Raw genomic sequence first — 11,573 nt, 5'->3', positions numbered from 1 at the left:
ACTGTTATACATTCAAAGACGCAAGATAACAATGCGATCAAACGCTAATAAGAAGCTTTGTGTAATTCCACAAACGCACATGCTCAGCATAAGCTCAAAAGCCGAAGTTTATTAAATCAAAGAAAATCTCTTTACTCCATATTTTAAACCTTCGTTAGCATAAAGGAAGCATGGCACGAGAGTTCGTTAAGATTCAATTTTCAATTGCAACAGCGCTGTTTGCTCCAATTTAGCTTTAGAGAATCGAATAACTTTATTAAAATATGTACTCTGTTTGAGAAAACTTCTTGTACTTTTGAGGAAGAAATGATTGGTTCGACCTTTGAAGGCGAATCGGCAATAACTTGGTTAGCACAACCTTTAATCTGGCAGGGCGCATCCGCTGATGGTTTTCCGATTTTATTAGCCGCAAAGCGGGAGCGTCGGAGGTTTGATTAAGCGGAATGAGTGAAGGAAACGACCTATTTATTAAGAACCCAGTTACTTACACCAGGATCTTGGCATCTTTCGTTTTATGTGCTTTTTCGTTTTGTTCAAGAGTTAAGTAGATGAGTATTCGTTTGCAAGTCAATCGCTTCCATTAGGTGAGAGATTACATTTACCTGATGTGGCAGCGGGACTGTAGTCTGTGTGTGTCTCATAATTGTAGCAATGGTTTTACGCTCAGCCAAAGCGAGACGTTATTCAATTGGATTCATGTCTTAGCAATGGGCGCAAATTTGTAGATTTTTGTGGGTAAATTATATTACTGCCATTGCATTACTAGAGAAAGGTATAAGGAAGACTGTAGGTAGAAACCTATTGACAGGTGCTCAATGACCTTTGATGTATGTCGTATGAAGATTCTTAAACCCATATACAATGAACTCCAATATAAGTTGTGTGTGTTACACAAAGACCTGATGACAAGGCCTACAAGTTGTTTGCAAACTTTTGTGTTTTAAAAGTTAGATTGGATGTACGTAGGGCTGCCATCTCGAATTTCACCAAACCCGGACAAACATAAATAAAACCCGGACATTTGGCGTAAATCGCATTTTTTCCCCGAACGTGTACAATTTTTTTTAAACAAAATAATACCTAATTTGTAATCCATTTACTATTAACATATACTTAAATTCAAATGTCCGGGTTTTCCCCGGACACTTCTTGAAACCCCGCCCGGACGGCCCCCGGACAGCCTCCAAACGAGGACAAATCCGGGGAAACCCGGACGGATGGCAGCCCTAGATGTACGTATGTACTACTCGTTTGAACGTAAACGTTTTATCGAATTTTGTAATCACGGGATACACTCGGAAAGTTTGTGTTTGAAGAAATTCCTCTTAAAGAAAAGTGGAGGAAACTTTGGTCTTAGTTCGATAGAACTATTTCGCCTATAGTGTTTATGAAGATTTTGTGATTAGTTGTGGATATACCAAAGTGGGCACTAATTTACTTGTGACGCCACACTAATTTATCCTTATTATGTACTTCCTTAACCACTCTCCTTAGATATGTACTTTCTTACAAACTTTCCGTATGTACTCTTTGTGTGTCATGTCATGTACCCATATAATATCCTCTCTTACGTATTTACCTAATTATTCCCCTTATGCACTACCTTGCCACTACCTTGTCTACTCCTCTTACCTACTTCCTTTATGTATTCGAATACTATAAATAATGTCGTTGCGAGCCACGCTCATATCTACGTTTCAACCAAGGTTCGAAGGTTAAATGTCATTCCCCGTGAAAATAAAACAAACAAAAAATAAATATTGTACGATCATAATTCAATTTTAAAATTCGCGCTTTCATTGCTTTGTCACTACACCATTCTCGCGTTAATTGTTATTGATATAAAACAATGGAGTTCGAAACAATTGGAAAGCTCGCTCCGCGCTCTCACAGTTCCTTGATTGAATACGACCCTCGTCAATTTCACATCTTTGTCAGTTGCGATACAATGTTATTTGTAACACTATAAGATGTTCGTTCACTTTGAAAAAAGCTTTTATACAAAAGGGTTTCTTAGCGCTAAAGTAGTGGAAACCGTCCGTCTCTATTCGATAGAGTGAAAATTGACGGAGAGATAACTCTAAAATAATTTCCACTTTTCCTTATTGAATTTGTGAATGTTATTGAGAGGGTTGTATCAGCTGTATTGAGCGTTTTATGATGGTAAGCGGCACACGTGTTTGTAATTCTTCAGAAAATGTAGTTGGTTTTCTTACCTCGAGATTGGATACTAGAGGTACATTCATGCAACGTAAACCGTTTGTAATCAAGCTTTACGGTATTTAGAACTGTTCAGGATCATCATTTTTTTCCTAAAACAGGACAAAGATATTGAGGAAACCTTTTATTGGCATAATGGGAATTTCCTGTTTTGTTACATAAAAAAAACTTTTTGTATCAGTCCTATAGGAAAATAAACAAACGAACGGACGATATTTACTTGTAAAATACAACAGTTTCAATATCAAACACTTGTAACATAAAATTGAATTCTACCGTCTACGAATCAGCAGGGACCAGGGAGCCAGCAAAGCGAGGCGGTAGATAATTCCTAATATCAATGGATTTCCAGTCGAGAGGGCACGCCGCTGCATCTTCAGAATCCAGTAGAATCCTTTACGTTAATTGCTGATAACTTTATACTTTATGCAAGCGAAATGCGGTTTCTCACTGTGTCTTTGAGTAGATTCATTGAGTTAGTGTGTTGAATACATTTTCAGTTCATTTACTTTTTGGATAACATAATAGACTAGAAGGTCTCAGGTGTTCCACTTTTCAATGTTAATTTACAAGCTTTCCCGAGGTAATAATTGACTATACCTAAACTAGCTAATACAATTGAGCTAATCTCAAATGTGAATGATAATTTGGAACTTTTCATTTTTTTTCATATTTATTAATTAACTTCTCACACAAAATTACTGTACCAAGATTTATTGTAATTGGAGTAGAAAGTAAAAAAAATTACAAGCATAATTGGAAAATTGGAATAAATACGGAAATGTGTAAAAAGCTAATAAAGACTGGACTAATCAATTTACGAGAACCCTTAAAGTCCACTTCGTCTTAAACAAGTGTTAATTAAAACTGAAATCACGATTTCCTTTGTTACGAATTCCATTATTATTTTTTCTACAAATTAGAGTGAACTTGCTTTACTTCATAGTGCTTTATTTTCGCTACTCAATTAAATACATGTGTAAGTTAGGTGAAAAGTAAATTTGACTTCATGGACTAATTGACCCCAATATATCTATCTAGGCAGATACCTTAAAAACATATATAAACATAGGTTTCCACCGTAAGAAAAGGTATATCTTCGAACTATCTTACCTTTTGATGCTGATCTTCAAAAATGATGATTACGACCGCTGTATGTAATTTACCCTGCAGGTTGTCCAAATACGATCTGGTCAGGCTTTCATCGGATTAACCAACTTTTAGAAGCCTCGCTAAATATCTAAAGCACTAAGTTTCAGATCAGTTGTTATTTATGTACTGAAAGTAAATGTAACGAGATCTTTTCTCCTCCGTGAACGAGATACTTTTGGTTAGGATACTTACAACATCAAAGAGAAATTACCAAAACCATAGGCCGTAGGCTGTTTTAGTTCATGTAATCATAAACTTATAGAGCTTTCCAGAAAAAAATATATGTTTGTTACAAGTTTCGAATGTCTATATTATCTGCTTTGTGTAAGAAAACAATAAAACCAATACCTATATAAAAGAACAAACTGCAAATAAGAATGAGGAGTGATAAAAACGGTATAAAATTCATTGACGCAGTGAACAGCTGAAATACTGACCTAATAAAAGTTAATGCTCCTAATTCTTAAAACATCCGTAATGAGCTTAAAATCTCAAGTTAATTAAGGATTAATTAAATTGGACCAAAATATGTCTTTGATTAACATTTAAAGGTGAAAAGCCTTCAGAGTTCTCGTAATTAAGCAAACCGTCTTTTGTTTTCCGTCTTCAAAGCTCAACCATACTTGTGACAAATCCTTCTGGCCATTGAAGCAATGGAATTCCAACGTAAATACCAATTACACAGATTTAATTAAAACTAACTGCTTGACGGCGAGTCGTTATAATCCGACCACATTAAGTGGGCGGCAATGAAGAAATATAAAGCGGCAGAATTAAATTTTAATGTTCTGATCTTGCCTCAAAGAACAGACGTAAAATTTAAGTTTTAGGGCTTGTTTTATAATTGATGTGTTGGAGAATATCTCAATTAGTTTTGGCTGTTCCATTTTTATTTTTAGGTTCTGAAATCCGACTTGTTTTGTTACTGTGGGTTACATAATGTTATGTAATCAAGGGTTGATGTAAGAGTAACCCCGCTTTCTTTCTTGGATTCATCTATTAAATTGACAAGCAGAGTAGTTGCATTATTCTATCATGATTACCAGAAGCTAGAAATATAACAGCTTATTTTATTAGACCACTGCAGAGGATATTTATAGGTATGTATTCTGGAGGCATATAAAATGTAGGCATAATATCTGAGCCTGCTAGCTTCACGTATATCACATTTCTATGATAGCTCTCGTCTTTTCCCTAGGGGATGTTAGGAGTAATTGTGTTAGGTTAGCCTAATGTGATTATTCTGTGAGTCTGTAACTTCGTTCATGTATGGCTTTAAAGGACTATGGTGACACTCGCTTTGTGCCCAACTAGACTTATGAAGGAGATTATAGTATACCGTATTATTTAGATGGGCATTCTATTTTAAAACCTGTCCGTTTTCTTTTAGGTACCTACTTGTGTGCATACACCTACGCTACTTATATTTAGAATTTCAATAAAACAAAGAATAAATTTGGACCAGTTTCCAATTATCACTTTTTCCTTTAGACTGCCGAAAAGTCTGTCTAGTTCCTTAAAACAAACGAGATATTTCCTTAGTGAATCTCCCAAATGATTCCAATTGTTAGCAATACAGCACAACAATCACTAAACAAATGGTACTCACAACTCACAGAAGCAATTAGTGAAATTGGGCGAGAAAGAGCATTGTTTTTTAAGTCTATTAATATTAGTCTACTCCGGACAAAATAAACCAATATTGTGGTGGACACGGGCTGAAACAATAGCTCTCTGTCACTACGACGGAGACAAATAGACCCGAAGGGGAAATAACGGTGATCTGGAGCAAGCCATTGCCAATAAATTCCTTTTTAAAACCACTGAGTTGTTACACCCGTTAATTCTTTAGTGGACGCAACTGACCTAAGACTGAGACATTTACGACACCAATGCTCGGGTAAACACGTTACAAAATAACTACCTAGTTTGAACTCTAGTAAAGTAGCTTGTTTTATTTTATTTGTTGTATGTACGTCTTTCTTGAGACTTTAATGGAAAGACGTGAGGTGGACTATTTTAAAATGGTTTCATTTATTTTAGATGTGTTCATAGTTTCACACAGTACCTATGGCAGATCCTTATTGATTACCTTTGTGATGATCAGGACATGGAGGATATTTCATGTTAGGACTTGAAAAAGATTCATAAAGAGTTGACAAGACTGGAGTAAGATTGCCCCTCATGCTCAGCTGTGCTTCACCAATCGTCGTTTGTTTTTGCGTGGGAAAGTAGAAAAAGTGAAAGGTCTATTACTTATTTAATCTGTGAATCCTTATATGTAGTAAAACGACCCTGACAGATTGACTCCAGAACGACCTTTAAGGAAAGGTTCAGTAATCTATTCTTAGTTAGACTCTATATTGGATTTCCGAATTCGATATCATATTTGGCCTACATTGTGATTTCATTCATAAAAATATACATGTAAAATACTGGTTTAGTTATTGTAATTCCATATTATTTTCGTTATTCGTGTTGATGTTTGCATATCTATTGAATAACACCATTCACGCGTGAAAGTTGTTTTCCAATTTTGTATTGGAAAATATTATTTTTGTACATCGCCAAACATAACATGCGGGGCGAACATATTTCGTCATTCTATTATACATTCACGCAAACATTTCAATTTCCATGAAAATGATCACGTACCTGATTATTAGTACACGTATTCTTTCCGAATTTTCTGTTATATTTTTTCCATTTATTTTTAGATTACGTTTTCATTTCGCCTGCTTATCTACTTTCTTGTAATTATGGCTGTGCATATAACAAGCAAAGGTTCCCGCGAATTCATTAGTGCGCATAAAATGCCTGTGTTGCCACTCGCAACCTACTTCCGTGCAGGTGGGCCCGGTGTAAATATTTGTGCGATATTGCCTTGCAGTCAGGGCTGCTATACTTTGCTGTTTGTTACATTCAGTGACGGGTTTTATTACACAGAACTATATTTCTATGGAAACTTTGAATTATTTTCTGATAGGCTTAACAAAATAGTTACACTACAATGAAGAAATTCACTCTCTCAAACCTTAAATACAAATTTTATTATTCTTTACTATTTTATTATTCTTTAATAGTGGTGCAAACTCAATACCTAATGAATAGCGGGCTATGTAATCCATGTACTGCTCCGAATCACAGACGCTTAGATTACAATTTCTGAATCTCAATTTGCACAATACTGTGTACAGAAACCGACATGGGTCGCGGTCGATTTAATGACTGCCACACCGACAACTGTGACAGTGCACTATGCGCTCAATGTAAAGTAAACCCACAAATTAGTGCTACAAAGGGCTTGCTTGGGGTGTTGTTAAACAACCTATTTTATTAAATCAAAATTACAAGACGTAAATTAAATAACTTAATCCATAATATAGTTAGGTAGTATTTAGAGATCCCCCTTAAAAGTTGAATCAGTGTGAAATATTCGGTTCATTGGAAAATATTTTTTTTTCGTTAGATTCACTATAAAACAGGTCATAATGTCTGAACCGGGCTTAATGTAAAGTGCGTGGGACGTTATTAAATTACGTCCACGTGCTAAACCACAAAGTTCACGTTTAACGCACATTATTTTAAATACCAAAGTGGACAAACAATTTAGTAGGTATACTGACTAATAAAATAAGGGGGGATAATGAATGAAATATCATTAGTACCTACGTAGTGTACGTGAACTAACGAAAGTGCCTATAAGTTGTTCAAGCTACTAATCTTAAACTAAACAATTGGCCGACAGTTGACCCGATCGTTGGCAATATTTTTTAAAGAAAATCTTGATTCTAATACATGTTTTCAGTTGGGCCACGCCAGCTAAATACCTGATCTTTGTAATGTGCGTACAATCATTCATCTTCATACTGATTTATGGGCCCAAACAAACTATAGGCCGACAAGCGGGTACTCTTATGCTTACAGTATTAGTATAAAAATGCTCAAAGCATTTCTATCGGCCAACAAGTTTTCCCCACTCGAGATAAATGTATTTCCGTTATCGGTTCTCCTCCGGAATCCACATGCGGAATCAAACCGATCAAATATGGATTGTAATTTCTATACAAAGAAAAGGCTTACAAATTGTTTTTGTGTATCGCTTATGTAATAGAGTTGCCTAAATTTTATTTGGGCTATTATTTTATATTGTTGTTTGAATAGTTCATAGATTTTTTCGAGAAGTAACTTTAGCACTTCAACATTAGTAGCTTTTGATTTAGACGCGTGCGTGGTGTGGCCATGGAATTTTATTGAATAACCTTTACAGCAAATGCATTGCTTTACAGCAATGATACTTTGTATCTCAAGAGAAAAAATATTATGAAGGTAATATTTAATGTAAAATATTGACTGTTCTTTATGAAGCCAAAAATAAAGCCAACACGGAACACTTAAAATTATGAGACTCTCAATATTGATTTAATTATCGGAGAACACTTTAGCGCCCCTCTTAAAAGAAAAGTCTGCCTAGCTCAGGGTGGTAATATACTTATCAAATATCTTGGGCCTGCTTATATTAAGTACCTACCTATTTTATTTTAGTCGTAAGATGAAGTCATAAAGTATAAAATGTAGATACATCTCCCTAAGGAAGACATCTTTAAATATTATAACTCCGACAAACGGTGTTCAAGTCACTAAGTTTAAACATTAAAAAATAAAACAGTGTAAAAATTATCTTAACGCTTCCACTTGGTTTTCTTTCATTCTTCAGTAACCGTAAATCAAATTCATTGCTGCAATATTTTTTCACATAGTTTTATTATTCTGTAAAACATTTTATGTTAGAGAGAGGCGGATTAAATGCCCTACTTTATAGATAATTTGAAACTGACTTTGTATAACTTACAGTAAACATATATCTACCTATAATTGACTCATTAATATTTTCAGTACTTTCTAAAAACAAATTAATGCAATAAATATTTGAAGTTTGAATTTTATATGGGCTTCAAATTTTTATATTCAGCGTTCATCCATCTCAGCTTCATATTTTTTATTTCACTTAGGAAGTTGGATAAAAGAGTATAGTTTAAATACCTGTGAACACTAAAGCACTAAAGAACGCTAGAATACTCCTATTCTGTACCTTTATGTATTTTATTCCTAGAGATAAAAGTACCAATGAGAAGTAAGTCATTTGTGTTAGCAAATGAACAGTAAAGCGAACGAACTGTGAATAAAAGATATTGTTTTACTGTCTTTCACTAAGAAACATCGATGTTTTATGATACTTAAGGATTTCAATGAAAAGTTTAACAACGTTATACGTGTTAGCTGGAGTGAATAATGGGGAAAAACATATGAATGGGTGTAAAATTACATGGATTTTTACCCGACAGCCAAAAAAGGCGATTTGCCAAATTACATGACAATGAAATGACAACATAGGTAAATGGGTTAGAGTGAAATAAATGGAGTTATTTACAAAACTAAATAGATTTTTAATTATCTCACCTTCCAGACCATTTAAGTGAAAACACTGATTTAACAGGCTCGATAGTAAAATATCGAAATTGTAAAATCTGTGTTTTCACGCACAATTGAGCCAAACTCAGGGAATGCGGGTGACAAATAAAAGTAGTACCACATTTTATTGCTCACTTCATTGAACAGAAAGCACATTAAACAACAAAGCTAAAAGCGCTTACAACTAATTAAAAACGTTCCAAATTAATGGATATTCTTTCGAAAAGTTCACAAAACTACTCCCCGGCAGATCTCGGTATGCTTTGTAGAAGTTTGAAATATACCTATAGAAATTTTTCACCAGAACTATTAGGAAAATGTACTCATTCGCCTGAAACTGACATTAATAGTAGCCATTAAAAGAGGCTGCCAACGTGGCAAGAGCAAAGAAACTGTTATTTATTATTCTAACAATGTATTTCTGAAATTCTGAACCCGGATTTTGCGGAAAAGGGAAGTATTTTGGGGTAGGTATTCTCTTTGTTATGGCGAAGATCCCTTTGGATAGAATTTAGATTACATCCGATGTTAAGTGCATATCATTACGGGTAATTTCTAAAATAAAAAGAGCTGTATACTGTTTACTTTCCAATCGATTTTTTTGTATATGAATAAAAAAAAAACTTTATTACTTTTTCCCAATTATTTTGGCACTTATTTAAAACGTCATCTATTTTTTTTTCCTGAAGCTAGGCATACATAGACATTTTACCCAGTTCATGTTCATGAACCGAAATCTAACCATCCTTTAACAGGAAAGCTATGAGCTACCTACATTATGTAAATCCACTTTATCGTATCACACCTTTGATACCCATGTATCCTTTTTACCCCTATTTTTTGCTCCCGATCGGAGGTAGCTAGTAAAATAGATGACTAGCGACCCCATGTTTACTTTCCACTTGATGTACTTACTATGAGAGGTGAACTGATCAACAGGACGGCCATGACAGGTGACGATCGCGTCATATGATGGAACATTGATTTGATCTTAGATTAGGAGTGAGGATTAGTGCTTTAGAGCTTTGACATAAGTTGTGATTTGTAATGTTATTTTTTGTGTGATTGTTTAAAATATGTTGAAAGTTATGTATGAAACGATTTATAATAATTGTCTTTCCTACTGCATATTGATTTGATTTAGTTAAGTCGACGCTAGTTCGTTTCTGAATAGTATAATATAGGTTCGGTTAATCATTAATGCATTCCTGATTTACTAGTCTTTAACTACGTCTGACAAATGCTGGACTAAATGTATTAGTGAAAACGAAAGAACTTACTCTCGTGACTACGGAAGTCTAAGTTAAAGTAAATAACAACCACGAACAAAGTTAAAATACAAGTTTACTTCGCAATCAGGATCGATGCTCACCACGAACCGTAACTAGTTATGCACTTCTCAACTTGATTGAGTTTATAGAACCGTATAAAGCTAAATATTAAAGTTACGGATATTTGAGAGCGGTATCGCAAATTCCATGGCCATTTTTGTGACAACGAGAGTTAGTTAAAACTGACGTTCCTAGCTGATATTGAATTTTAACTCGAGCGTTACTCAATTATGGTTTTTGACGACGCCATACTGTGACCAGGATTGAGTTTAAAATTTTATATTTTTGTTCCTATTATATTTCATGATTACATTTTCGAGTTTACAAAGCGTCCTGGGTTCGAGAGTCAACGAGGTTCTTTTGTTTTATGGGACTCCGAATAATTTTGACAGTATTTCTGAAATGGTATTTTGTTTTTATTTTTTTATTTTGATTATGGCGTTGATTCTGACTTTTGAAAGACGAGTATTTTAATGGGAACGCTGAAATGCTTATTATATATTTTTAAATTTCTTATAACCCTCCGGATTTGTAACTTTTAATTTCAGAACGCGATTGCAATGATATTCATGCTACTGAAAAATATTTGCACATAAATTTTTATTTATAAAAGTAAAATGAAAACCAGCATGATTAATCCATCATGACCTGCCATGGCCCAAGGCTTATCACAAATAAAAAATCGGTAAAAAAACTTTTAAGTCAAACGGTTTTATCTTATGTGCACTGAAAACTAGAAAATAAAAAAATTGTTACTTACCTGTCAACATACGTAGGTGGTCTTGGTCATATTAGACTAAAATAAAAACGTGGGGCCCATTAACTGTCGCTGTAGTACTTTCTTCTAGTGGTATAATAGGTGTGGATTGCATCGACTTACTATAATCGTAACTGGAGATTTTGACAATCAATAATCAGCCGTAGCGGCTTCACCAGCGAACGCCGAGCTCATGATCTACCAAAGTATAAAGATATGCTTTGCCATAGGTAGGATTTCAGAGGGGCCCCACGTTTTTATTTTAGTCTAATATGACCAAGACCACCTACGTATGTCGACAGGTAAGTAACAATTTTTTTATTTTCTAGTTTTCAGTGCACATAAGATAAAACCGTTTGACTTAAAAGTTTTTTTTACCGATTTTTTATTTTCTAGTTTTTAGTATTTAATGAAAATCCCTACCGAATATTCCTCATTCTATCTAATTCATTTAGTGCATCATTATTACACGGTCTCTTATCTGATAATTTATTACAATCAAATTTTTTAAAAAGTCATTTTTTTTAACGACGCCAAAAATCATCAAGTGACCCCTCCCTGGGTCAGCAGCAGTAAGGGAGTGCCAGACTCTTACTGACTAAAAATAGTTATGTTTCGTCGTAGAGTCGTAGGCCTTTTAT

This window comes from Helicoverpa armigera, chromosome 13 (genome assembly GCF_030705265.1).
Source record: "Helicoverpa armigera isolate CAAS_96S chromosome 13, ASM3070526v1, whole genome shotgun sequence".
Classification (NCBI taxonomy): Eukaryota; Metazoa; Arthropoda; class Insecta; order Lepidoptera; family Noctuidae; genus Helicoverpa; species Helicoverpa armigera.
The sequence above is the reverse complement of the archived record's forward strand: the minus strand, read 5'-3'. Positions refer to the sequence as shown.